The sequence below is a fragment of the Octopus sinensis genome, linkage group LG18 (genome assembly GCF_006345805.1).
Source record: "Octopus sinensis linkage group LG18, ASM634580v1, whole genome shotgun sequence".
NCBI classification, from domain to species: Eukaryota; Metazoa; Mollusca; class Cephalopoda; order Octopoda; family Octopodidae; genus Octopus; species Octopus sinensis.
In genome coordinates, this window is record NC_043014.1 from 30042585 (window position 1) to 30047473 (window position 4889).

The window sequence follows — 4889 nt, forward strand, 5'->3', positions numbered from 1 at the left end:
CAACAACAGCAGCAACTGCATGACTGGAAGTAAAAGATGAGAAGAGTTGTGAGGGACTGGAAAGCAATCAATGAATGAAGAAAACTGCTTTTGTAGCAACACTCTTAAAACCCATGGTGACCCATAAAAGAAAGCATGAGGCACATTCTTGTGCATTTACTTGGCATGCAAGCCTACATTACAATAACCAAGTTCATGTTACCATGTCGTAGGTTACTATGCAAGTCCCTTACAACATGTCTAACTCTTATAAATAGAGCGACAGCATGCACTCCTGATGGCTATTAATTTTGAAAAAAGAGATAAATGATTGTAAAAAGTTCATAGGCACAGGAGTGGCTGTGTGGTAAGTAGCTTGCTTACCAACCGCATGGTTCCGGGTTGAGTCCCACTATATGGCACCTTGGGCAAGTGTCTTCTACTATAGCCTCGGGCCGACCAAAACCTTGTGAGTGGATTTGGAAGACGGAAACTGAAAGAAGCCCGTCGTATATATGTATATATATATATATATAGGGAGAGTTCACGAAAAAACAAAAGACAAAGACAGGTGGTGTATAAAACAAACAGGAATTGAAAAAGTATTTTATGTTTCGAGCCTACGCTCTTCTACAGAAAGGGACACAGAAAAAAACAAGGAGAGTAAAAAAATTTGTGTAGTGGCTACTGATTTATCATGCATACATACATGTATGTATGTATGCATATATATATATATATATACGTATATATATATATATATAATATGTTCTCTTACTTTATTATTATTATCATCTTATAATCATCTCATAATAATGACTTTTATGACTCGTATTACTACCTCAGTCAATCTAAATGTATATATTTGTCACTACCTGTCATACTGTCATAAATAGCCTTTTCTATCTGCAATATGCATTTTCGTTAATTTTTCATATTTTACCCCTATATATATATATATATATATATAATATATATATATATATATATATATATACGTAGATACATACATATATATATATATATATATATATATATATATATATATACATATATATATATATATATATAGGAGGACTTAAACGACATGCAAAGGTACATGAAGCCCAGTTACAACTACACCCAGCTATTACCAGTAAAGGTTTTAGTTGCCAATTCTGTACAAGACATTGTAGATCTTTAGCTGGGCTAAAAAGTCACATTCGATCATAGCACCAGTAACAGTTAAGCTTCGTGCAATGGCCATACTCGATAACGAGGAGGCAGCCATAATAATATATATATATATATATATATATATATATATATATATATATATATATATATATATATATATATATGTACGTATGTATGTATGTGTGTGTATATATTTGTGTGTCTGTGTTGTCTCCTCAACATCGCTTGACAAACGATGCTGGTGTGTTTACGTCCCCGTAACTTAGCGGTTTGGCAAAAGTGACCAATAGAATAAGTACTAGGCTCGATTTGCTCGACTAAAAGGCGGTGCTCCAGCATTGGCCGCAGTCAAATGCCTGAAACAAGTAAAAGAGTAAAAGAGTAAAAAGAGTAAAGGTATCTATCTCTCCTGTCAACAACAAATTCAAAGTAATTAATTGTCTTATCAAACAACTCTTTTTACTATTCCAAGAAAAGTTCTTTGTATTGTTGTTTAATCTCTTCACATGCAAAAGTATTAAGGATATGATATTCACAGCATATATTAGTATATATTTATTACTGAGAAGTTACATTTATTCCCACTTAAGGGTGGATGTTCTGTTAAAACAAATTATGTTGCAGTAGATACCACAAGAGAAACTCTCATTAGCTTTTGCTAATTATGATAAATGTTATTAGAAAATGAAACTTTTGAACTTGGTTTTTGTAAATTTGACCAAAAGATAGGAAAAGAATAATTGAATCTTCATAAGACAGCTATCCTTCCAATATTTCTGAGTAAAACTGAGTTCAGGATAATTTACAGTTGATTCTGAGTAGAGTATATTCTGGAGTTCTTAACAAAATATGGAGAGTCTTTTCATGACTTACAAACACTGAATGTATAAACAACAAACTTTAAACATGATGACTCTGAATCATAATTCTTTACCTGTTGAAATAAAGGTCAAACAAGTTCTCATCATGTTAGCTTTATTTGCCGTTCACTATCTTTACTATAACCATATTTCACCTCTGGATACAAGGAGTCCTGGTTAATAAATAACAGATGGCAGATTCTTCAGATTCAATTGGTTCAAAGGTCAAGAACAAAATCAGTTCTGTTGGTATCATAGTGTTTCAGTATGTTTCTATCAAACCCCTGGAACAATAAATTCTATTAACTATCCTTCACACCTTCAAAATGGAATCAAGTTCCCCATTAGTCACTATTCAGAAATACTATTCACTACCCTTCATAAAATGATATACTTGAGGATATACCTAAGTTTTTTCTGATCTTAGCTACATTCTCTGATCAAAATCAGGTCACTTAAAAATCAGCCTTTAACTGATTCAAGTAACTGGGACGATAGAAAATTAAGAAAAAAGTCATTTAATATAGTTTGTAGAGTTGTCATTTTAGTAAGAAACTGATTTATAGAGCACTCATATCCTTGTAGTTGAACTCCCAAATGTCACATTGAAAGATTGCTACAGTTAAAAATATAGAATAATACTGGTATACTTTAAGGAAATTACTACCTGTGCAGTCACAAAAATGATAGTTTTCCTGGAAAGGGCCAAAAGTCTGCATTTATACATCTTATGCTGTGCTATGCTCCTGACAACAACTCTAATATCTTAAGAATAAGGATAAGAATGTGCACACCACATCACTGTATGATAAATGTAAATGAATTAGAGGGCTATAAAACATTAATTATGGGTCTCTGTGTTTACTTTCTCACTATTTTATATTCTCCTCACAATTGTTTATCAGTTTCTCTCCTCTTGCTTTCATTTTTATGTCTAGATTGCTTTTGTTCAGCACATTTTGTGACTTCTGTGCATTTTTTCACATTGGTATGCAGCAGGAGGTGGTGGAGCACCAAATCTTAGCATTTATTTTCTTTGAAATGCTTTTGCTTGATGGTCTTAATCTTTTCTAAAACTGAGCTGAGTAATATAAATTGAACAGATGTAACATAGTGCTGTTATAAAATAAAACAGTATGTGGCATAGTGTTAGTATTAAATAGAGCGGCTTATGACATATATTAAGTAGTACAATATGTGACATAGCATTAGTATTAAATAGAAGAGTATGTGACATAATGCTTGTATTATACAGAAATGTGTGTAACTTAGTATTAAATAAAACATTATGTGATATAGCATTAGTATTAGATAGAGCAGAATGTGACATAGTATTAATATTAAGTAGAGCAGTATGTGACATAATGTTAGTATCAAATCGAACTGTTAGCTGACCTATTTGTTAGTATTTAGCAGAATAGTTATGTCAATATTATATAAAGCGTGGAAAGAGGCAGTATTGTTAAGCTTTCATAAGAACTGGTTGAATCAGTTAAAAATACTGTTTAGTTGTAATTTGTTTAGTATTTGTTAACATGGGATGACTCAGACACTGGAAATTTGACCCACACATGACATTTATCTGTAATTTGTGCATCCTTAAAATTCCAGGAAACATTCAGGTGACTATGAGGTGTGGTTACAATTCTTATGGTCAGTTCAACTAAGTGCCATTTTGATTTTGTTGATTGCAAGAGGTTAGCCTGTTATCATGAGTCTGGAATATTCCCCAAAGTATAAAAATAAATGTCCTAAAGTAAAAGTATAAGAAATACAGTAATAAAAACAAAAAGTCACAAGGAATAGTAAAGAAATCTTTCTCTCTCCCTCTCTCTCTCTCTCTCACTTTTACTCTGGCTCTCTGTAACTCTTGCTTTCTCCCTTCTTTTTTTCTCACTAACATATACGAGTTTATATATTTAAACCGGTGCATATACAGGTTTAAGTATATACTTTATTTCAACCTGCTTGAAGTCTTCTCTATTACTGGGTTATCTTAGGTAGAATATTAATTGCAGGGATGGTGTTAAATAATTGCCTTTGTATGTGCATGTTGGTGTATGTATGTATGTATGCATGTATGGATTCATGGATGTATGTATGCATGTATGTATGTATGTATGTATGTATGTTTGTATGTATGTATGTGTATGTATGTGTATGTATATATATATATATATATTATATATATATAAAATATTATTAGAGACAAAACCACTATTTTGCAAAACAAACAAGGAAAGACTTAATCAATACATAAAATTTTAATAAATAGTCAATAGTCAATAATAATATTTTACTATAAAATTGGGTTTAATCCTAAATCTGATTTTTTTCCCTGTAAATTTGGATTTATTCCCTAATATTTATTATATATATATATATATATATATATATTATATATATATAATATGTATATATCTATATATGTATGTATGTATGTATGTATGTATGTATGTATGTATGTATGTATGTATGTATGTATGTATGTATGTATATATATAATATGTATATATCTCTATATATGTATGTATGTATGTATGTATGTATGTATGTATGTATGTATGTATGTATGTACAAGGGATAAAAGAATGAAATATGTAAACAACGGGAAACATTTTTTTTTAAAAGAAGGGAGAGAGAAAAACACGTCCGTTCTTTTAAATATCCATGCAGGAAATGAATGATGGTCACATGAGGAAAATAAAGATGGATGATGGTCATGTGAGCAATGAGAGAGAGAGAAAGAGAAAAGGAGAAAGAGGGGAGAGAGAGAGGAGAGAGGGGAGAAAGGAAAGAGGAAGAAAACAGTATACAGTAGAGAGGCGCATCAAAAAGATGAAGATAAACTTACTTGGAAATGGATGTGCCACG